Source organism: Camelus ferus, chromosome 8, assembly GCF_009834535.1.
Source record: "Camelus ferus isolate YT-003-E chromosome 8, BCGSAC_Cfer_1.0, whole genome shotgun sequence".
In the NCBI taxonomy this organism is placed as follows: domain Eukaryota; kingdom Metazoa; phylum Chordata; class Mammalia; order Artiodactyla; family Camelidae; genus Camelus; species Camelus ferus.
The window spans coordinates 26,551,838-26,577,546 of NC_045703.1; the positions used below are offsets into that span (position 1 = coordinate 26,551,838).

Here is a 25,709-nt window from a genome sequence, read left to right on the forward strand (position 1 = left end):
AGATTCAGGGGACATCATTTGGGGATAATTCAGGAGTAAGTGTAAACAGTCACAGCTAGGAGAAGGAAGTAAAAGACCCCGGGAAAAGCACAGGCACCTTTATTTAAGGTTCACACAGACCAACCAGCTCCGTGGCTGGGGAGTGTCAAGCTACAGATACCAGAGTTTGCTGGGGAGGCCCGTGTGTTGGAGGAAAAGGAGAGATGGAGAGTAGAAGCGTCTCCTAGACAGCCATGCTCCCTGCAGCCCTGCAGTAAGCTTGCTGTTTATCACCACTGGGTTCAAGCCGTGCAGCCCTGGGACCCTCTACCGTCTGCGGCCTCTGCAGTTCACCTTGGGATCAGTCGACTAGTTGACTGTTCCTAGACCTCTCATCTCTGTAATCCTTACACAACAGCAACATTGAGAGGGGAGGGTTATCAGAATCTTTGAAAGCTAGCACATAGTTGAAAAAAGGCACATTGACCTTATACTTTGGTATTTGATAGGACCCTGAGCCTCCTGCTTCTTTCATGATTCATGAGCACTTACATTTGGGAGTAATTATGCTGTGATCTAGCTAGTAATGCAGTGTCTCATTTTCCCCAGTTTTTCTTATATCTTCTTCTGGAACCCATAGAGGAAAAGGGTGCTTTGCAGATCAGGGCTTGGGCAGTCTAAAAGTCATGTAGGAAAATAATACTAAATACTCTTGAACCTGCATCCAATCCCCAACCCTGCCATTGTATGGATATATTTACTTTTGTGATACAGACTCAGAAAGAAAACGTAACCATGAGCTTAGTTTCTCAGGGAAAGAGTAAGAATGCTTTCAGAAAAAGGCCAACAGCTCACCTGCTGTGAACGGCTATCAGCAATGAGTAATATACGTTTGTTGCTCATGGTAGAATGGTACTCATGGGTTTATTGCCCATCCAAACATGATTAGTGTTTCCAACTTTAAAACCACCAGGTAGAATACAATGATTATTAAAGAATAAGTGAGGAAAGTAAGCTAATTTAAATTTCAACTATAATTATAGCAATTGTTTAGGTTTAGAATTCTTTAAACAATCCTTTTTTTCTGGGAAGGATATTTCATTACCATCAGTGCATCCATAATATAACGCAGACTGGCTCTTAGTTGTTATTATTATTTTCCTCAAGTTCTCTATATGCAGTGCAGCCCCTCATTATCTGTCTGTCTATTTATCCATTTATATATCCGTCATCTATCTCCCTATCTATCTACCTATCTCTGTATACATTGCTACCCCTCATTTTACACATACATAAATATATGTAATCTGTGCATCTTTATCAATAAGTAAAAAGCATTGCAGTGCATATATTGCACGTTATTCTGAGGCAGACAGCTCCCCACAGCTCCCACATCCCCCATTGGTCTGCCACTGCCTCTGATTTGAATCATTTTCTCCTCTTGTGTGCTCCTCCGTATTTCCCACGTGGGGATAATATTAGAACCTACCTTTCATGTAATTGTTTTATTTAATATGTTGTGAGGGTTAAATAATATATGTGTCTGGCATATACTAAGAACTCAACTGTTTTGTTACTTATTCAAATAGAAAATTGGGATATTTTTAGTACCTCATTTTTGTGCATCACTAGGCAAGTTATAGACTACAATTGAATTGATTAAAAACTTGCTTAAAAAATGCTAAGTGTTCCAACATTTTTTGAAACTGCCGGGTGTGAATCAGATCACATTTTAATCTTCCTGGCAGAAATGCAGGGAAGCCCTTATTACAAAAATGTTTGGCACTAGCAATAGAGCTTGGATCCACTTAGAATTATACACATTTTGTTGATCGGAAAAGTTTGCAATGGTGCTGAGGGTCTTCATTATGGTAGGAGTAATCATATGATGCTTGTTGCATTCTTTGTTGTCTTGTTACACTTAGCATTTTTAGTGACTGTAGTTTCCTTCAGTTTATGTGACCATATCCAAAATCTATGACGCAAATTGGAAGTTGACCTCTAAATACAATTCTAATTCTCTTGAAAACTTATTACTTTCTATATCATGGACATATACACACATGAGCACATCCTCATAAGGAAGAAAATATTAATTCTAGATAAGGTTGAAAAAAGAAAAGTTTTCTTAACAAAAGCAATTCTGAACCATTTAGGATTGAGGTGATTTTGTTGAAATTCCTTTTTTAACAGATCTGTAGACAGGACTGGTTTAATATGGAAAAGCTAATGTATGCAAACCAGGTGAAGGAGGATTGAACTTGCTGAAAAGACTGTGAATATGAAGATGTTTTGTCCACTGTGTATGTGTGTGTATGTGTGTTTTTACAGCATCTAGAGTGTATGGTATAGTGTAACGGTGTAGTATAAACTGAACTTGCTGTTGTTGACAGAAAGGAGGATTTTAGAAACTTTTAGACCATGAAAATAAATTGCTGTTTTTTAGGGCACTTGTGGTTAGAATAATGGATGCGTGAAGCCATAGTCAACACACATCCTGGAGGATTCCAAGTGAGTACTATAAGGGGAGAGGGTTTAGCTCGGTGGTAGAGCACATGCTTAGTGTGCATGAGGACCGGGGGTCAATCCCCAGCACCTCCATTTAAAAAAATTAAAAAGAAACCTAATTGCCTCCCAGCTGCCAAAAAAAAAAAAAAAAAAAAAGTGAGTCTTATAAACTACTTTGTTAAAGGTGAAATGAGTTAAATTATACTTAGTTAGAATAACTGGTACTTAGTTCTGGGGAAACCAAACTTGAAATGCATTAATATCAGCAGTGTGTTTTGAAGACATTGCTTAGAAAGTGTACTGGGAAGCAAGGAGAGGGCAGGAAAAGGACATGTTTGACTATAGGTATTTGTCCGTTGTTTGTTCACGTAACATTATGATGCGTGGATTTTGCTGAAGGTACAGCTGCATTTTGGGTGTGCTAAGTCAGCATGTCCCACCTGCACTTTACTAAGGAGGACTGTAAACTGCACCCTAATGACACTGATAGCAGGCCCAAAGGACACGTGTCCACTGGGTTGAAATAGACTGCAAAACACATAGAGCAGACAGTCATTGCAGCTGAAATGGTGAAAACTTGATTCATGTATATGTTTATACATTATATCAGAACAAAAGTCAACACATTAGAAAAAGGAAATTACTATTAAAAGGAAAGTGATGAAAAGAACACAGTGAAGCAAGTTGTCCCTTAGTAACTTGCTGATAGGCTTTAAAAGACACAGCATTTCTTAAATTCAGATTATCATGTAATAACAAAAGTACTTGAAACTGTGTGTCTGGGTTACTAGGACTTCCATAACAAAATGCCACAGGCCAGGTGGCTAACATGACAGAAATGTGCTTTCTCACAACTCTGTCAGCTAGAAGTCCAGGGTCAAGGGGTTGGCAGGCGTGGTTCCTCCCGAGGCTTCTCTCCGGACTTGTAGACGATGGCATTGCCTTCTCACTGTGTCCCTCACAGGGCCTTTTCTCCGTGTGTGAACATTCTTGGTGTCTCTTCCTCTTTTGGCGAGGACATCAGACACACTGGAGTAAGGCCTTGCCCTGATGACCTCATGGAAGGTTAACTGCCTCTTTAAAGACCTAATCTCCAAATGCAGCCATAGTCTAAGGTATTGGGGGTAAGCCTTCAACACGTGAAGTTGGGGGGAGACAATTTAGTTCGTAACGCTGTGCAATATTTGTTTCATGTACATAGTTTTAAAATAAAAAAATTTAAGACCATTTGTGCCTCTTAATAATTCTCACAATTTGAGAAATCCTGGCATGAATTAATCAGCTAATCTTGATAGACCACATGAAGGGGGTGAAAATGCTAGCCCCCCTTTTTTAAAATAGTGGATTATTTACGTCACAAAGATTTCTCCCTCTGTCTTTTTTTCTTTTTAAATATGATGGCTCCAATTTCTACCAGGATCACTATTCAGCAGATTTAATAAAAAACAGTTTTATCATGCGTTTAGACAAATGTTTTCTTGTGGAATTTTAAAAATCTTTAAAATTTCTAAATGTATACCCATTTATTTATGCAAATAAATTATAAATAAATAAATTAGTGGGGAAAAATAAAATGCTTTGTATAATCTGAACTTTGATTTTGATAGTAAGAACGATATCAAAGGAAAAATTAAAATAGTAACTGCTATTATTTAAAAAAATACTTTCATGATCCATCACATGATTAGCTTAGCTAGATCTCCTGTGCCCTCTGTCTTTATAGTCTTGTTTTTTGGGGGGATGAGAATTATGATCCTGAATAACTATAAGATTATTCTGAGGAATAATAGTACCTTGGAAAAATTATTGTCATCGTTCAGTGTTCTTTTCTGAATCTTGGAAAAATGTCAATGTAAATGTCATATTTGTTAATTATTGATTAAAGACTCAGTAATTAACATTTTTTATTGAGTTATAGTCATTTTACAATGTTGTGTCAAATTCCAGTGTAGAGCACAATTTTTCAGTTATATATGAATATACATATATTCATTGTCACATTTCTTCTTGCTGTGAGCTACCACAAGATCTTGTATATATTTCCCTGTGCTATACAGTATAATCTTGTTTATCTGTTCCACATTTTGAAATCCCAGCCTGTCCCTTTCCACCCCCTAACCCCTTGGCAACCACAAGTTTGTATTCTATGTCTATGAATCTGTTTCTGTTTTGTATTTATATTTTGTTTTGTTTTGTTTTGATTCCACATATGAGCGATCTCATATGGTATTTTTCTTTCTCTTTCTGGTTTACTTCACTTAGAATGACATTCTCCAGGGACATCCATGTTGCTGCAAATGGCATTATGTTGTTGGTTTTTATGGCTGAATAGTATTCCATCGTATAAATATACCATATCTTCTTTATCCAGTCATCTGTTGATGGACATTTAGGCTGTTTCCATGTCTTGGCTATTGTAAATAGTGCTGCTATGAACATTGGGGTGCAGGTGTCATTTTGAAGTAGGGTTCCTTCTGGATATATGCCCAGGAGCGGGATTCCTGGGTCATATGGTAAGTTTATTTTTAGTCTTTTGAGGAATCTCCATACTGTTTTCCATAGTGGCTGCAGCAAACTGCATTCCCACCAGCAGTGTAGGAGGGTCCCCCTTTCTCCACAGCCTCTCCAGCATTTGTCATTTGTGGACTTTTGAATGATGGCCATTCTGTCTGGTGTGAGGTGATACCTCATTGTAGTTTTGATTTGCATTCTCTAATAATTAGTGATATTGAGCATTTTTTCATGTGCCTATTGATCATTTATATTTCTTCCTTGGAGAATTGTAAAGACTCAGTATTTAATTAACAACTGGAAGCTACCTCTAGTCATCCTGGATAAATAGAATTTTTACTGCTATGGAATTGATCCTTTCTTTTTTAAAAAAAAACCCAAAACCCTTGTACTTTCATTCAAACCACTTTAAAAAAAAAGATAAGCTGTTTTCTTAGGGTAATTTTAAATATCATACCTAATTAAAGTATAAATTAAGCTAAACTGTAGAAATAGTGATGGTCACCTTCATGAGCATTATTTAATAATATAAACTATTTAATTAAAGACTAAATACATTGTGCCATTGGGGTCCTGAAATTCAGCTGGAAGAATTTGAGACAGAATTCCTAGATTTTAATTTTCCAGAATTGCTAAAAGTGTGGAAGTCTAATTTTGACTTTTAAATAATATAAATTTTATACTTCCATTCTTTTTCTACTTTTCTTCATGGGTTTTCAGTGCTTACTATGGAAGTTGATGCCAGAATTGAGTTCTGGGCAAAACAGAGATGATCAAATTGATTACCATGAGCTCTGAACTCTTCTTTACCCTTGGCCTTGTTGGCATAATTGGTATTATCAGATAAGAGGAATTAAAGAGATTATATTAAAGTTGTAATTAAGTTAGACCTAAAAAAAGAGCGAGCGAGTGAGAGAGAAGGTGCTTACCTTTAGGAAAACTCGGTTTTTATTATAGGAAAATTGCTGAAGGGCTTATTTCCTAAAAGGGGATAATAGAATCTGGGAGAACAAGCAAAACTAAGAGTTCTAAGGCCCAGAACTTTACTTCCTTTTAGGAGTTATCACTGACTTACCAGAAAACTCTATGCATGAGTTTTAATCAGTCTGGCCTCTAATTTCCTTAACTGTTAGATTCAGAAACATCCTGCCAGCAAGTTCAGCAAAGATGGGATATGGAGATTAATAAATCTGTATTGCATTAAACTAATGGGTGTTATTATTCTAAAATAATGACTATAGAGTTTTAGGTAGAACACCATCTTCCTTTCATCAAAGTGATGAGAAATATCTCAAACTTTCTCTTTCTCTCTGTTCAAATAAGGATTTTAATCACATGAATATTTTCAATTTCTATAGGAAAATCTTTCACAGATTAAAAAAAATTCTTTAGCCAATTTAGTAGTGACTTTTTTTCTTATTATGGCCATGAAACAGTTGTTCAATTTGACATTTTGATTGTGTCAAATGCTTACTTAAAAAACCTTTTTAGATTAATAGATTGGTATATGATGCAGTTGGTAGATCATATGGCATTAACTATTTTGTAGTAATGATAATAATTACAGTGATAGTCAATATTTACTTAGAACATACTAGGTATGGCATTGGGAGAAAAATCAGGTTTCTGTCCCTCCTGTGAGTGAGGCACTGCTTGTCCTTGGTTCTGAACCTTCTTTTTCATGATGATTAATAGTGAACAGCCCTGGAAAGCAGAGAGAGTGTCTTCCTCCAGAGCAAAGTGCAGGCATGTTTACTGCTCATTAGAAAAGATTTCATCTTCCTTAAATTCAGAGTTGCTCTCCTGCAATGCATCCCACTACTGGGGTCATTTGGCCCTCCTATCTTCACCCCCTGGGAAGTGGGGCTCAGGGAACTGCACCCAAAATGCTGAGATTCTGGCAATTGTTACTTTTGTGAGTGAAAAACTGTTTTTCATCACTGAGCTGAGAATCGTGTCTTCTACCGTCCATGTAACTGCGGCAAACTCACCTGGAAGAAAGTTAAAATTTCAGACTCTTCACGATTTTCGGCAGGAGACACTAAATTAAGCACTTTGAAAACGCTTTCTTACCTAAGTCTCTAAATGTCCACACATTTCAGAGGTGCAGAAAAGTTATATTTCTAGAACTCACTTTTGTTTCTCTTTTAAGTCCCCACCCCAATTATCTCTCAAAAAAGAAAACAATATATTCCAATTTCTCAGGTATCAGAGTTTCTCAGTAAAGATTAGTATATTTCTGATTTAAACACATTCATTTAGGGATTTTTCTCCTTCCTTCTCCGCCCCCCCCCCCCCCCAGGATACCACCTAAGTTCCTGGATATTCAAAGTCCTATGACAGGCATAGGGTGTACCAGGGAGGGGCTGAGGAACAGGGGGGCTACAGAATCTGGTTCTCAATTATTTGCATTTCTCCTCACTGACACTGGCTGAGTGTCTTCATTTCCATTTAATTTGTCTCTGGTTCACACCACGTTCCTCTGTGGCATCCCCTTGTCAATCCCCTAAGACACCTTCAGGTCTGTTGATGACACACAACCTCTCATTTCCAACCTTCAGTCCTTTCTGAAGGGCATGTAAAACTTCAGCTGCTTTCTGAAGTCATTTTGTGCAGCAGGAGACACCGAGAGTGTGGCCTCGGGCTGTCTCCGCACCTGACAGGTCGAGCAGTGTCTTGCTGCTACTCTAATTTTCTGACTACGGTGACATGGAGAACTTCTGAGAAAGCGTTACCTTTACCTTCCAGTGTTCCCGATGGGAAGCAGGTCCAAATCAACTCTTTCATCTTAAGAGTCTCCAAACTTAGATGGTTGGGAATATCATCTCCCATAAACTCCTGTTAACAAAGATTAGCCCTTTGCTGGGATGCTGGAGGGTGATCATAGCTCCTTCTCCAACATCCCAGTCAGTTACAGTTCTTTTGCTTTCTTTAGACTATTCACTTCTCTTTTCAGGCCATCGGCGTTTTATTAAGTCTAGGATGAAGAATAAACAAACAAGCTAAAAAAAACCCGACTCGTACATCACCAGTGTTTCCAAGTCCGTTGTTTATGACATGAGTTTGGCTCTCGGTGATCCTTGATCAAGATTGTTTTGATGCTAAACCCTGTCACCTCCATTCTCTGGGGCTGTGGGAAAGGACAGCCCTACCTGCTGCTCTGTGGTGATAGGAAGGTGGGGAAATGTTACCAGGAAGAAGGGAATTACGGAATTTGAAAGAAAGCACTGGCTGTTATGAATGAATCACCCTGCTCCACATATGAATGTGTGCATACATTCGGGGCCATGCCTCATACCTCTGCTAGAGTGTCTGCTTTCTGTGGACAGGGAGGCACCATGTAGCTTTTTGTTAGTTGGCATATGGTAGATACTCAACTGTTTGATAAGAGTCATTATTAGTAAATAATTTTTTATTGACTGATCTTGTCTGTTAAATTGAGTTTACATATTTATGGCTTACAGGGCTTCAAAATTCTACCAAGAAGAGATTCATGGAAAGCAACAGTAATTCAGTTTCATAAGATGATTGAAATCTCAAGTATATAATATGCTCATTATTGAAAGTTCATGATAATTAAGTTGATCTTATTTTTAGAAAATAATATTTGATATTTATGATTTACACATGTTCCAAGTTTATACAGTTATTTGAAGTACTTGGTATGGGAGAAGTGAAGACATTTATTCTGAAGGCATAGATACCAAATATGTGATTAGAGTAGATTTTTAAGTTAAATCTATTGTACTTAGTTAATTCATAGTCTGGTAAGAAAAGAATGTTTCTTTTTTTAAAGTCTCCAAATAAATATGCCATGAAATATTAAAGTGGAAAAATTTGCATATTTTCTCATTTGTCTTTATATAACAAAACACACATAGAAATAGATCTCAGAAATATTGTTTTACCAAAAATGTGTGCAATGAAGAGTAGTCTTCTTAGGTTGGACCAAACTATTTTTTCTTTCATTTGATCCCAAACTGCATCAGCAGAAATAGTTTTTGTGTGCTTTGATTTTTCTGAGTACTGGAGAGAGAAGCTACTATATTGCAAATTGCCACTATTGTTCAAAGCCATCAGACCAAGCCTATAGAAACCTTGATAAGAGCACTTGTAAGATTCTTTTATAGTGGTAACTACAGTGGAGGAAGATACAGTCCTTAGAAAGGAATATAAGGTGTTACAAAGGAGTGTTGTGGACTATTTGAAACTCTGTGTGATAGTTATGGTACTGGATTTAACTCTTAAATTACTTTCATAATCCATCTCTTTTTGTCATATTCCACATATGTACTAATTAGCTTGGGAGGTGATAGCACCCCTATATTATAATAATTTACATATCAATGATATTGCTTATATTAAAGAGAAAAGTACAAAGAACATTAAAAAAAAACTTTCAAAAACTACATATTATGGCCCTTATTTTTGGGGGGAAGATAATCTTTCTTCAATGTATTTCCCATCTTAAAATGGATATTTCATAGGCTTTTCTGTTCTCGAAGGAAACAATAGTTTAAAGAAATAAAATGATCATGAACCTAATGTCCCTAACAATATATCATTTGATGTAGAATATATCAAATATATAAATAATAGGTACACGTAAGTAAATAAAGAAACAAGGCTGGGGATGTAGGAAGAGGTAGATAAATTAAAAAAATGTATTTGGAGGTTTTTAACTATATCAATATTTGAAAAATTAAGCAGACAAAAAGAGAAGATTTAATATGCTTAAGTCTATATGTATAAATATATCAGTACCAGTATCCATATTAGTAGAAATAACTTTATACCTGAAAGATAGTATATTTTATTTTTGAGGTTAATATTGAAACAACCATTTCTTAGGCCACAAAGGGAGTTTCAGTAAGAAAGAAACATTATCTTATAGGCTATGATTTTGGGTCATAATTTAATGAGATTAAAAATAAATAACATAAAGGTGACAAAATTTAAAAAAAAGACTTTATGTCAAGAAACAATAAACTGTCAGCATTTTGGCAAAAGAGAAAATTATAAAAGAAAAAAATCCCCCAAAACATAAAGGAAACACTTATGCTGAAACACCAATGATGGCATAATTTTTCAGAATTTGTGAGGCACAACTAAAACAGTACTTGCAGATAAATTTATAGCCTTAAATATACTGTGGAGAATAAATTAAAAACAAATGAGTTAAGTATTCAACACAAGATATTGGAAAAAGAGCAACAGAATAAACCCAAAGAAACACAAAGAAAATAACAAATAAAAGCAGAACTCTGTGGACTGGAGCAGCCACAGTGACGGCTGAGAGGAAGTGGAGAAATGGAGACACTTGTACTAATAGTCATGGGTGTGCAAGCTGGTACAGACGTATCAGCACCTCGGGAAATTGACTCAGCGTATAAACTTGGAGCCAGCAATGGGCACAAAGTTGAGAAAAACTCTGAAAGCAAGTTTTTACATGGAATAAGTGCTGAATAAAGGGGGAAAGAGAGCCAGGAAGCTGAACTGGCAGCTAGAGATCTGGGTTCCGACGAGCTTTTCTGACAACAGGGTGTCATGGAGTGGGCTGTTCACCTCTCTGGGGCTTGTTCACTTCATTTACAAACTGTGGTGAAAAGATTAGATTCATGGCTCTCAAACTAGTCTCTTAAGGAACACTAAAGCTTTATGAATTTCGTCCAGCTTTTCTCTTGATAAAATATTAGAGGTTTTTATCTGGCACTTAAATACTGAAGTTTTCCTCCATTCATTTCTCCTTTAATTTTGGTGACTGTTATTTTCCTATTCATGTAGATTAGCAGATAGCAAAATAAATAAATTATATAAATAATGAAAACACTCTGATACAACCAAAAATAGCTAATTATTTTAATGGAAACACATGGCCTTGGTTGTGATGTCATATTTTGACATGTGATGTAGGTGTATTGTTTGCCAGTGAAATTACCCTACAATTTTGGAGACCATTAAACAACTAAGACTTCCATGGAGTTTCACAAAGGGCACCCAAGGGTCAGGTGTCTCCTTTTGAACTATTTGGAGCACACACTGTGGGGCTCTTACCAGTTATTTTTACCTTTGTAAATCTATCCTTTAAATACTATCTTATGAGGATAACAATTACATATTTATAGAGCTTCTGACAAGGTTGAATAATCATGAACACTTATATTGGGGGTAGAGATATTCTAAAACTAAATTATTAATATAGAATCTCACTTACACCCCTAGAGGACATTTCAATTGTTGGAAACTCCTTTTTACAAATTATTACAAAACTTTCTTTAAAAGCAAACTTTTTAGAACCTAATTGTGTGTAACTTTTATAGTACACACATAGCATGGCTTTTATAGTGCATACATAGTGTACATTTTACATAGCTTACCCTAAACAATGAGTAAATACAACTAATAAAGCAGTGGAGACAAATAACATTTTTCTTGCAACCCTTGTAAAAAGAGAGAATCACCTACCTTAAACTCTAACACAATAATATTAAGATTTCAATATTGGGATCTCTTTTTTTCCTTTCACTAGGGACAATAATATATCACACTGGCAATTCTGGCAACTATCTGATTCCAAAATTCATTGTAGAAGAGCCCAATATGTTTGTTTTATCAACTGGGGAGTACTTTCTTCCAATGAAATAGTTTATTAAACACAGCCCAGCTAGCGCACGTTGGAGCTGCGGGTGGGGGTCCTACAGAGTAAGTAAGTGGGCACAAAGCAGCCCCAGCCCCTCCCCCTTCCACTACTTTTCCCTTGGACCCTCCCATTGTAAGTGAAGAAGTCAAATAGAAGCAATACAAGAACTGAGAAAATAAAATTTCTTCCCAAAGAAAGGCTCCCTCAAACGGATTTGGGCAGAGACTATGAGAGTGGCCCCTCCGCTCAGGGTGAGGGCTGACACGGAGGTGGCTGAGTGAGAGCGCACAGCCACGGTACCCTCTGTGCAGAGCCCAGTGCTCGCGTTCAGAAAGGCATCCTGAGATGATTTCCCCAACACACAGAAGGACAACCACAGACAGGTTCTGCTTATGCCAAATTATTTGGAAAGCTAAGAAACTCTGCTTTCTCCCATTTTGAGTATAAATGAGAAACAAGGGACGATGGTAAAACACTGAAGTGACTCATTCACATGCCAAAAAAAAAAAAAATCCTTTTTTTCTCAAAGAGTTAAATATGGAATATTGCAAGAGGGCTTATGGAGTCTTTTTTATTGACTTGGAGTTTATGTTCAAACTTATACATGAGATGTGATAATAGTCTTTAAAATTCCCCTGGATCATTTGGACTAACGTGTTACAACTATAGTATTGTTTATTTTTAATAAAGCAAGAATCATAAAAGAATGCCAATAAATTTCTACATGTAGTCATAGTAGGGAGAGACGGGAAACCTTCATAATGAAAAACAGATTAGTCCTCCCTAATTATAGCTTAAATAATTCTACTCATCTATCACTTTAATGAATTGGTACATTGATAGTAACTTACATTAGAAATTTAATTTCATTGAGCAAGTTTCACAGTTATTAGAGACCACAGATGGTGCTGTTATGTCTTCACTCTCCTGAATCTGAGATTTGAAGATACTGAGATGATCCTAAATCATCTTCCATCATAATCGACCCTGGTTCACCTTTAAACCATAAGTAAATTCTCCAGTATGCAAAAATTAGGTTTCCTTCCAATGTACCTGACTCCCTGAAACAAGGGAAGAGCGAAGATGTGACTCTGTAAGTGTCTCCACAATATCTCTTTATTTAAAATTACAAGTGCCTCATGATTATCAAGAACAGAGCAATGCTCGTCTACTGGAATCATCTTGCTAAGCTTGCATGATTTCTGGGAAATAACTCTCCGCTTCTTTAGTTGAACTGCATGATCAGGACCAGAAGTCTACAATGTGTTCGTGGCCAGGACAGAAGCTCACGGCAGGTTGGTCAGTTTGGGGCCCCACGGAGGCCTCGCTTCTGCTTGGCTTGCAGGCCGAGAGCCCGGCCTCCTCTGACTTCCAGAGCACACAGTCCTGTGGCATTGCAGATGGAAGGGCTCTCGGCAAACCCTTACAGAATCGAGACGACTTTCTGCTGGAGTCTCAGCTTTGCTTTCTGATTCATTTTCCATCTCACAAAGGTAGCTATCTTAATTTTACAAGTGATAAAATCCCTCCTGCAAAACTCAATATTAAATTCTTCCCTCTTCACCATCTCAGGAGGATCCAGCTAGAAATAAATTGTTTACCTAATCTGAAGATACTGTACCAGAGACAAAACCCCTCTTCTCTCTGTTGATACCCTGACAATGTGTTGTTATATGACAAATTATGTGTCCACCTTGATGTTTCTAGCTAGTGAATTGAACTAAAAGAACTCTCCATTTGTTGCTGTTGCCTAATTAGTGTAATGCATTTCTTTTGCTAGTGTACGCAGATTAGCGCTTCCAACAGAGAGACAGCCAAAAGGTGACTACTTGCTTTAATATTTTGGGGGGCAAACTTCAAATGACACATTTACCTGTATATACAAATGTAAGTCCTACGTTGAGTAGAGATCACTTTCTATGTGGTTGAACTTTAGTTCTTTTCATCATGAAAATGTGCTTCTTGGAGAGGTGGGAATGACCTTTCCTGAACACTTCTAATTTATCCTCTGCCTGGAGGAGAGGAAAATACTTTAGATAAACCACCTGGAAAACTTCTCACTTGTTCTATGAAAAAACAAACATTTTGTTCAGTAGAAACAACCCAACTGGCAAGAGTCTTCTTTCCATTTGGATCATTTCTTATCTAGCCTTTATTATTATTGTAAATTGAATGCTGACATCTGAACTCGGCACCACGTAAAATATAGAGGACAGCTTCTGCCTGCCCTTCTATCAGATGTTTCAGAGTTAGTGTGAAGACAGCTAGGAAGCTGTATGGAGACGGCCAAAACAAAATGAAGACTAACGAGAAATGTGTGAGGTGTGTGACTGTTTGTCCTTTCATACCCACAGATTTTAACATGAAGGTCACCTTGTTTAAATCTATATTAGCACAAGGATGATTTTGGTGAGGAAACTTCCTGTTGCTACGTGCAACTTAAGAATTTAAATACATTTAAGGAATGTCATGTTTGCCACATAATCAATTGTTAGCACTCTTTTTGTGTTTTCTTTGTTCCTGGAGTGGTACTGAGTGCCTTAAATCGGCACTAGTATCATCCCTATTTTACAGATAATAAGAGGTGGAAAGAGATAAATCAACTTGCTAAAGATCACGGGGCTAACACATTTTAGAGCTAAGATTTGAACCAAGGAATTCTGTTCTCAGAGACTGTAACTCCTGCTGTATTCTGGTGGAAGTTTTTCTAGAAACAGCAAGTGAATTTTAAGGATAGAAAGGTACACTCAGTCAACCAATACTGTTTTAAACTAGATAGTTTTCATTTGAAATACTTTCTATTTGGACTTTTGCCATGACATAAGGTCAGTGGACCTCATGTAAATATATGTATGTAAAACAGGTGGTAACTTACTACTTTTTAAGAAGTAGAAGTGAAATAAATTAGGACAAAATGTAACAGCAAGTAGATATGAATTCAGGAGAAGCAAACTGGTTTAAATGGTGGTGGTTTACTGGTGGCACTGTGGTCAGAATCTTCCCCAGTGACCAAACTACTAGGCTGAATGGGCAGAGCAGGGAGGAGACACTTGTCATTTAAACACTCCCGAATGAATCCTCTCCTCTCCAGCTCCACCATCACCGCTTTTCCCTGTGCTTCTGTTATTTCTGTCCATGTTTAGGTCAGACGGCCCATGGCTGGGCTTCTGCCCCTATCCCCTAATTCCCCAATCCATTCTCCACACTGCTGCCTAAATGAGCTCTGTACAATTCAGATCTGCTTCTCTCATTTTCCTATTTAAAATTCTTCAATTGCTTTCCCTTGCCTTCAGGACAAAATCCAAAATCGGTCTGACATCCAAGGCCTTTCATGTGTGGTAGCTATAAATAGCCAAGTTGCAAACTCTGATGTGGGAAAATGTAACTTTATTTCAATAACTCAGTATGATTTTCTGACTCTTGGAACTCTGTATAATGACAGACAACTTAATCTGGACACTTTCCGGGTTGCTCTGTCCAAATCATGTGTTTTTCAGTAAATTGGAGTTTCAAATACAGTCATAATCAGCATGCTGCCTATATGTTTTCTCCCCTGACCACATCCCTCAGGGGGTTATTCAAAGGGCACCAGGGTGAGTGTGACACACAGCGCATCGTGTGTGAGTTCTGATCTGAATGGGTTGTAAGCTGGTTTCCCTAGGGATACTGATGTCACTCCCGCCTTGGGTCCCTGGAACTGGTGGTCCAACCTTCTTAGACTACTGTTGGAAACCATTTACCCCACAATATGCTGTACAGTGCCCTTGGCAAGTCCCAGAGTCTTCCTCTCCACTAACTTCAGCATACCTGGGGCCACTGAGAAACTCAATATGCCTGTCTACTCCATGGGAGAGCAGTTAGAGACGTTGGCAGGGCTGTCTCTGGAATTCCTTCTTCCTGGACCCATTACACCAACCTGTGTATAACCCCTCCCCCTGCCCTTGTGTCAAGGGGCATATTGGTGAGGCTGAGTTCCAGAGGTAAAGAAATACTACTCCCTGAATATAGATTCTGCTGTATAAACAAGTATAAAGAACTAGTACATAGCTATCGTGTCCTGCATGGCCTTAGGTTATCTGAGACTGGGGCGAAAAGGATCCTACAATGCATCTAACTCCCCTCTTCCTCTCCAAATACACTCTCCTCCCAGGTTGAAGGACCTCCTCTTGATGTGTGAGCCAGAAAAGAACTCTTTCAATTTGATGATGTCTTCCTTCAAACCTATTCTGTTTTACACTCTTCTCTCAATTATTGAAGGTTGGAAGCTGAAATTGGGTGCGTTGGTTCAGCCTAACAATTCCTAATTGGGTGACCCAGTCTTCATGTTTTGAGTGGGGGATGCTGCTGTGACAAGGCCAAGAGAGGAACTGTTGATAATCCACAAATAAATATTCCAGACTATTATCCCATCACACACACTGACTTCCAGCTTAAACTTCTAGCTGGATCTGTTTCTAGCATCCATCTTGCAACACACATATGCGTATGTGTACTTCACCTGGGTAATTTTTAATAAGCTTTTAATACTTAGCAAAGGGATCATCCTACAACCTGGGAAATCTGCTTGTCTTCTCACACTGCCCACACACAACAGCCTGAATTTGGTGTCCTTCTCATTGTTTCCAAAGCAGCTTGCGTTTACCTTCATTATGACACTATAATGTATTAACATTATTTCTTTACTGGTTGTTTTTCTCAATAGACTGTGAATGTTTTGATTTTAAGAACTCACTTTTTATTTCTAGATAACTCCATACTCCCAATCCTTCACATTTATCCCAATTATTGGCATTCACTAGTTCTTTGCATATGTTGATTGTAGGAATGAACAACTGATGAGTAAATTAGAGCCTAAATAATTCAGAATAATGTAGGGAAGCGATCCTCAAATAATTTTTTTGTTTGTATACTCCATAAAAGAATGTTGAACATTATTTACCTGATTGCACATTTTTAAAGTTGATATTTTAAAATTTTCATTCTAAGTTTAGATAATTTTAAAGGGTATAAAACAAAATACTGAGATTTTGAAATAGAACTGTTGTACTATTTTAAGTGCATCAGACAGAGTACAAATGCTGCAGTAATTTGCTGTCTTCTACTATTCATTTACAAAATACATGAACAAGTACTTCTTAAATCGTTGGACTTTTTATCTTCTTCTTTTTCTCCCTGAACTTATATTTCAGTTCCAAGTTCCTTCACAGCCTTTTATTCTAAAGTCTTTTACGTTTGTATGTTTTTGTAGATCATCTATCATTTTCCTATACCTCAAAAAAAGGCGTGGATTGAAAATGTAATTATTTCTATTAAACTTTCTGCAACCATTAACTTTAAATGTTTTTTAAAGCTCTTGTTTGTATTATTATAGTCATTATTAGTAATATATACTTGATCAAAGCATAATAAATAAGAAATTTTGATAATACAAATAAAAAATAAATTTATTGGAACTGCATCTCTTAATAAAAACTATTGGAGCATGTGCTTCTATTAAAGGAGCTGAAAAATTATTCCTTTGTTTGGCACTTTAGAGGTTTTTGCATGATTGTAAAATGGCAGCTGAGTGAGGGGTACATTTTTAATTTCGAACATGCAGAGATGTGATTGAAAGGGTAGGTGGGAAAGAATTATTTGAAGTCCGCCCCTTTCTTGAGCAAATCAGTTTGCAAAGAGAACATATGAAATTTGAAGATCTGGAAACTGGTTTTCTTAAATCAGTTTTTAAAACCCAACAGAAAAATCTTTGTAGTTATACGTGGACCTAAGTTAAAGTCAGACCCTGATCTAGAAGATACTGGTATTGTTCGGTAAGTAGGAATCATAGAAGTTTTAACTGATAAAACGTGTTTATTTTTAAATAATGTTAAACAAATAGTTAGGGTTACACTGCTCTGTGGATATTCTGAGCAATGGAGTTAATGAACTGAAGAGGATTTTTCACTATCAATACGTTTATGGATTCCACACAAATAGGTAGTCATACACTACATAGTAATACTTAATTCTCTTGGGTAAGAACATTTTCAGATAACCTATAGTTATTTCTTACTTGGCAATTTTCTCTGAAAAAATTATGCAAAGATACACTTCAACCTAATTAAATAATAAAAAGCCTCAGAACTAGTGGAGTTTAATAAATAAGGTGTCTAAATTGTGGTTCAAGATATATATAAGTGTATATATTGCCTATTAAAGAGGTTTTTTTATTAAAACATTTTAAATGAACTGAAAACAGTTCCTTCTATTTTCAACATTTTTTCCCCACCCTCAGCAACATGGTTTTATATGTTTGTTTATTGTTTCCACACAACTACAATAAATATGTGGACATATCAATGCGATACTAGGAGACTCTTAAATATGTGAATATAAAAATTAAGCAAAATACACTCATGTGATGTTATGCATATATTTTATTTATAAAACTTTCACAATTCCTATAACTGTAATTTAAAAAAAATATTCAGTCTTAATTTAATGCTTTCTTAAATATTACTGTGGCCTCCTCATTCCTTTCCCCTACTTTGTCCCATTTAAGTCATCTCAGCCTTTTAAAACTTTTTTAGTGCCAACTCTTGTGGTGAAATATCTAGGGTAATCCTGTCCTAGTCCAGTTATTTTACAATGCGTGTAGAACCCCTCAGAATCTCTCCTGTTCACCCCGACCCTGCCGAAACAACGCTGCACCTGGGCTTTACCCGTAGAGCATAAGTGAGAAAATGAAGGGCATGAGCCAGAGAAAATCTCACCCCTCAGCAGTTCACTAGTGTCATCCTCTAAAGGGCCATGTCCTATGAATATCACGACGTTTGAATGTGTTCACCTATAGAATGGAGCAGACCAAAACTCTTGCTGCAAACAACACGTGGGTTGAATTTAAAAATGATACAAATGGGCCAATCCCTGGGGATCTCAGAAGGCGAGATGAAGAGTGAATGAGAACATTTTCTCCACAGTCTTATCTTACCAGGAAATCCTGACCCACAGCGCCTAACTGGGACTCTCAACTTCCAGCTCTTCTAGCACTCGCAGTCTAGGCCGATCCGTGGCCAAAGCCAAGGGCACCCCAGGAGCGCAGAGTTGGTTCCTGTTTTCACTGGTCAACAGGTAAGAGCTTAGAAAGAGTAATGAGCATTCCCCAGTTCACACTTCAGTGGTCAGGGGAGGTGGGAAGGAGGAAGGGAAGGTCTATAAATTCCTGGTGGAAGTTCATGAGATATATTTAGTTACGGTATTTCATATGATTGCTGTCATGAATACTAGCACTACAGCCATATATTAATTTATTAGACATTAGGATGCTTTTGTACGATGGTCCAGCTGGTTCTTCCTCATTTATAATCATTTCTCTCCTAAGGAGAAATACTTCATAAATTTTGAAGAGTGGATTTTAATATTAATTGTAGTGAGGAAAATCAACTTATATATTGATTATTGCCTATATGTATATGTATGTTTGTCTATATACTTATACACACACAAATATATATATGTATATGTATGTATACATATACACATGTGTACACACACATGTAAATTTAAATTAAAGATGATTTGCGAATGGAAGGAGGGACAATGGGATTCTCTAAGCATTGGTATTGTGGCTTCTAATTTGACCCTTATTTTTTTCTATATTTTGCAGACAAATCTTTTGGATCTACATATTGAGAGCCCTGGCCCTCCCACTAATCACATGATGACTTGGAATCACAGAGAGAAGACTCATAAATAACTAAGTTATAGCAAATGACTAGTTAAGATATGGTCATGCCGCAATTTGTCTGAACAGGGAAGATAGTATAGGATGTGAATGGATGGGACAGGGGGCTGCTGGAAAGGACATCAGTGGGAAGGGCATTGATTGTCTCCTTCCCAGGTACATGGCTGCCCTGCCTCCCTGGAGGCAGTATGAACAGTTGAATGTGAGGGAAAGTGAGCAGCAAATTTTGGGCCACTTGCCTAAAAGGAAGTTTCTTTCCCTGGACTTCCTCTATTTTCCCTTCTCTTGATTTGGAACAAGGAGGTACCCACGTCCAGCTTCAACTATGCTTATGAGGACAGGGCCATGAGGATGCGGGTGGGAGGACACAAGATGGAAGGAACTTGAGTTCTTGAATGACTTAATGGCCTGGGATTCCTATAGATGTTTAAGTAAGAAAATTATTAGTATTAGTATTAGTATTAGTATTAGTATTAGTATTAGTATTAGTATTATTCTTCGAGGTAAGATGACTGTAGTTTTGGATCTCTTTGGTGCCACTACCTCTACCACTCTAAAAGGGCTCAGGATGCATCTGTAGTGGAGAAGAAAGTCTCCAGTAATGTGATTCCATGTGGCAGATATACCCCAAAAAACTTGGGTCTTTCAGAAAGCATATGGGTATAGGAAGAGACAGATAAGACTAGTCTACACAGAGATGAACACTTTCAGAGAAACGCTGAGTTAGACCAGCTTGTGGAGGAAGTAAGGGAGCTGGTAAGCAACTTTGTGCCCAAAGATGGGAGAAAATAATTGGGAGCCCTGGGACTGTGCATCTCCTACTTGAATGTGTATCAGAATCACTGGGAAGGGTCTGGTTGAGCAGACCGCTGGCCCCCACTGCGTTTCTGATTCTGCAGGTCGAGGGTAGGACCTGAGAATCTGCATTAGTAATAAGATCTCTGGTGATACTGATGCTGTTGGTTGGTTGGGGTGACACTTTGAGAACCATGGCTAGAGGGTGTAGGGAGATTTGGAACATTTTCCAATTTGGTCTGTAGTTTTTTTGGTTTTTTGTTTTTTTCCAGAGAAGAGTCTTGACCCACCACTCATCAAGGGAGTTGGCAGCCAGACTGAAAAGACCACTCTAATCATCCATTGGATGCTGCACATGGGGATGAAAAAGATTCTTGAGTCTGTGAAAGCCAAGGCTTCACAAACCTGTGCCAAAATGAACTGAAATATGTGAGAATATGCACTCTGTTACCTACTAATTCTGTTTAGAATTTGACCTTAAGCATCCTTTGCATTTATAATAAAATAATCTTGTTTTCACATAATTAACTAAACTACTGATTGAGCATTCTGTCTTCGAGGAAAATCTGTAAAGAAAAGGGGAAATGGCTGTGGATATTGGTCTTTGGAGGAGAAACAACTCTACACAATTAACTCAAGAACACAGTGCATGGAGAAATTGAAGCAGGAAGCCTTTTTATGGTGATGACTTTCATGAACTTTATTGTCTTTCTGTCTATTAAATATAAATTATTTAGGCTCTGCCCACAAGTGAAAACTAGAAATTATTGCTTATGCAGATTCTGAGCTGCCAGCTTGTTTCACGGGCTGTTCCTGCCAACAGGTCTGAAATTCATATTTCAGTATTCAGAAGATGAGCTTTTTACTATGCATTCTTGGTCTGACAATCACACTGCAAATGTTGCTCCCTAGAATGTGACACTGCTGTTATAACCACTGTGGTATTAACATTTCTTTAAAAGACTATAATAATAGTAACAATGACTTTTTAATGATCCTCAAAATAGGTACATGTAGAATATTAGATGTAGTTACTTATAAAATGCTTTACTATTGGTTAAAATTCATTTGTACTATAATTCAATATAGAGATTTTAAAGTTATAATACTCTGATAGGGAACAATTGATGCCACTAGCTAATCACTGTTTTCCTTTATATAGTTTCTATTAATACGCACTTGGACTTAGGTTCAGGAACATCTGAATTTGCTACAGCTGACCCATAAATGACTTTCTTTTGCAACCATGAAAACTCTTTTTGAGGGCACTTATTGTTCTTTATTTTAATTATCTGAAACTTTATTGTATCTTTCTGATTACACAAATATTGTCCATCTCCCCTAACAGACTGCTAGGAAACAAGTGAAGGACCATGTATGTTGCATTCATCAAGGTCCCTCACTGCCAGTACACGGCACCTGGCTCGTAAGGGGTCAAACATTTCATGAATGAGTGAGAATGAACTAAATACAGAGCTATGAACTGACTCATTTAATGCTAGCTAATTAAGTACCTATATATTTGTGTGTGTGTGATTTACATGTACATACACATACCATCTTGATAGCAAGTTCTTACTATAAATGTGCAGTGTTTTAACTGAAATTAGCTCTTTTTTCTTTCAGTATAAACATATAAACAAGAATAACAATGTCTTTTAACAGTTCATATCGCCTCCACCCAATTGTCATTCCTAATTAGTTCTCTATCTCTATAATCAGTGAGCTGTATAAATAGTTTACATAACCATTAGCTCTTTTAGATACACAGGCTTGGGACACTTCTTTTATTTGCAGTGTTTTGCCCCTGCTGAAAGGTTTTTCTGTTTTTCTGTTGGTTTTTATCCTTGGATGGAACTATCTGGAATATGTCCTTTTGCCTTTTAGTTTTGGTTAAGCAAAAATCTATTCTTTTGTAGTTATTTTTCCTTTTTTTTTTCCTGGTTATAACAATGTTTCAGAAGCTTCTGTTCTTTTTCAAAAACCATTTGATCATGAGGGAATTGGAATGTTACATTTCAAAAATTGAACACCTCATCCTGAGAAATGAAAAGCTTTGAAATGGAGGTATCCAGTGTCCTTGCATTTCGACCAGAGCTCAGAGTCTGGACTGACTTGAAAGCTGAGACATCAAAAGTATACAATTTAGCTGAGTTTTCTCAAACTAATCTTTAAGACACCTAAAATGCAAGCTTTGCTCATCTGTCTCTTTTGAGTTCCAATACCTTGTTCAATTTCTGAAACATAAGAATAAAGGTTTTCTGGGAATTTATCAGTTAATTGAACCATGGTGATTGTAAAACTAAAGAGACAGACAAATAATGAAACGTAGGATAATTTTAACATTTTTGATTTAATTTCCATAATTTGTTAATTTAAATTACATATTCAATATATTTTTCTTTGCGTGGTCACAATCAATACATTTAATGTATTTTTAACTCAACATATATCAGACAGTCTGATGGCCTATTAGTGTCTAAATAACTATTTACACATCTAACCATTGTTATTACCTTAACTGACAGCAGAAAGTCTATAAAATTTGGTTCAGAGAATCTAATATACTATGTTTTCATATCTTAGCTATTTTTCCTTTGTATTCATTATAAAGGTTTTCTAGTATCAATACATGACTGCATGCCCTTCTTTTAAAAAACATTTTCATTATGTGATATGCATTCACTGTAAAAATGTGCCTGATAGACAATGTTAATACATATTCTAACATAAACATGTTCATATAAATAATCATATTCTATCTCTTTTCCAGTCAGGATGGAAATCATGTTTTTTTTTTCCCAATCATTTTTTTAATCACTTTTTTTTTCAATCAACTTTTAAGATTTTACTTATGGACTTTTCTTTATCATTTTCTGAATATCAGAAATGTCTCTTTTCTTTCCCTTTACACTCAAGTTAAATCCTGCCTGGAAATGACACTAAAATCCCTGCTTTTATGAGAAGCATCTTTAACAAACCACTTTCTTGTGATTTCCAACGGAACATATTGTTGACACTGTGCCTTCGTCACATTTTTAACAACAGCAACAGCTATTTTAAAGCAAACACTATTTTCTCTTGAGGTTATAAACACTCTTAAGTGATCTTTGTAACTTCCTAGCAAAATAAATTGCAAAAACATAGATTGTATAAAATATAAATGAGAGCATTAGAATCATACAAATGAATTCCTTTTAGTGATGCTGAGGTAAAGAATAATGTAAATTGATGTGCTTCTGTAACATTCAGAGTATTTGTTGAGTAATTTTGCTGCAGTAAGGTGGAGTCCGAGGAGGGTGACAATTTTACTGAGGTGTAAGTGGCATCTATCATACTTCAGACTGAGCTGCTGGCGTGGCAGGAATTTACAAGGCAGGGCCCGGTGAGGGGAGAGCTTTGTGTCGGGTGTGGGAGTCGGGGAAGGTGTCTACATGGATGTTCAGTAGTCCCCTGCGGGTTCTCACCTCAGCACTGGGCTCCGTAGAAACACAGGAAACTTCCTAGACTTCACAGAGAGAGGGCCCTCCGGGGATGGGGGCCGAACAGGGCTGCCACGGGTTGTGAAGTGCTGGGAGATGGTCGGGTTCTGGCGTAGCTGGAGTGGAGAGACTTCCCTGAATCCTCAAGAAGGCCAAACCTTGCAGGTAAGAACCACTCCTAGGGTAAGGGTCGTACTCTAAGAACTAAAACTCTTGGAACCAAACTGAGTGAGAACTACTCTAATAAAGAATAAAACCGAGTCATTCTGGGACCCGGGGGTCTTCCACCTTGTGTCTCTTTCACCTTCAGCACTGGCTCTCAAGGTCATCATGCTGTTTGCATCAGGCAGCTGGAAGGCATAAAATCTGAAAATCACACACGGGAGATATGTAAGGGCCAGGCATGGAAGATGTGCACGTTATTTGTGTTCATATCCCATTAATTAGATCTCAGGTTCATGTCTATGCCAAACTATGCAAAACTGGGAAATGTGGTCTGGCTATAAGCCAGTAAGAAATGGAATTAACTTTGGTGTGTAATTAGCCAAACTCTAAAACAAGGACTATGCATATTGAGGAGTGGAGGGCCTGTTTAGCTGGGGAAGGGAGGGAGGCTGGAAGGCTTCCATGGCTGTGAACACAGTCTACTCTGGATCATTCATCTGGTCTTGGATCCAGGAGCAGACATATCTGCTCAAGAGGAGCTGCCCGACCCTTTCCCCTCCATCCTCAGAGAGAAAATTACCAAAGTTGTATAAACTTAGGTTAAGTGATCTTCACTCTGGACACCACCGTGCTGGGCCCAGAAAGTTCATTTTCCCTGAGCTGGTGTATCAGCTGCTTTGGCTTCAATCTGCCATAGGTCCAGACAGATGGAAATAAGAATGACTTCTGTAGGACTTCTAGTGTCAGCAAGAAGCAGCCAAGCATCTGAAACTTTGCCTTTTCTCTGACTACAAGAATGTGCCTAAATTCCTTATCCATCCAGATACACAATACATCATAGACAGGTACTCTAGACACTTAACAATTTGGTATTTATGGGCATTTGAGAGTTTAGTCTGTGAGTATATATAAATGAGTCAAAATAAATACTACGCATATTTATGGCAGATGAATGTATAGACAAATATTTCCAAAGGCGCCTACGCACAATGGATTCTTTTGACATTATCAGTTAAGTTCATTGCTAAAGAACCCGACATACCTTCTTCCTCTCTGCTTTGCTTTTATTGGTACAGGAGAAAGATGCAGGGGATGGGAAAGCAGGGGAAGAACGAAAGATCATGCAGATGGAAATCAAACCTCCAGAGCAGGCGACATATGGGGCATTACTGGCCATTCCAGGTAAACTCTGGAAAAGCCTCATTTTGTCTTTGTGGACAGGTGATGAGTCCCTTTGTGTGGAACACCAGAGTGCATTTAGATTAAGTGTCTCTCCAGCCGGGTTCCTAAGCTCTTGAAGATGCTAAGAGCAGAGAACTGAATGATGCCGCAGAGCTTATCCTGAGCTTTGAGGTGATTATCCCCGAAGTTGGCCGGCCGGCCTGCCGAAGGTGACCAGCCTGTTATCTTAGAGCATGCCACACGCGGAGATCATCAACGCCATTATGGCCCTTACTGCCCGTAAATGCCTTTAAGCGGCTTTAGATGGAAGATATATTTCGTGGACTTGGAGCAGAAAATTTCAGCACCACGATTTCTCTGCTGGGCCCTTGTTTAGAAACTTCGCTCACATCTTTTGGTTTGACGGGAAAACAGCAGCTGTTTTCTGATCAGGAGACCATCTGTTCTTTATGGCTTATATTATTAACATTTACAAGGGCTAATTGGTATTTTGAAATGACTAAGGTGATTGATCAAGGAATATCCAGCTATGTTTATTATAATGCCTGCCTTAAAAATGCCAAAGGTAGCAGCAATTACGTCATATTTTCTCCACTCAAACTATTATGTGGTCCTCCTGACCAAATTCTCTCTGTTTTAATCATCAGGGAGCAACATGAAAATCTTTACTTTTTGGTTTTTAAGCCAAATCTGCTCAGCAAAATTGCTTCTTGGTCAGTCCACA

The 25,709-nt window shown here is 37.5% G+C and overlaps 1 long non-coding RNA gene across 1 annotated transcript; it reads left to right on the forward strand.

The window, feature by feature from the left end:
- Positions 1-1,422: 1,422 nt before the first annotated feature.
- LOC116665302 lies at positions 1,423-19,409 on the forward strand. Its single transcript, XR_004321850.1, has 3 exons — positions 1,423-1,434; positions 7,387-7,392; positions 19,212-19,409. It is a non-coding gene; the product is annotated as an uncharacterized LOC116665302 (long non-coding RNA).
- The last annotated feature ends 6,300 nt before the right edge of the window (positions 19,410-25,709 follow it).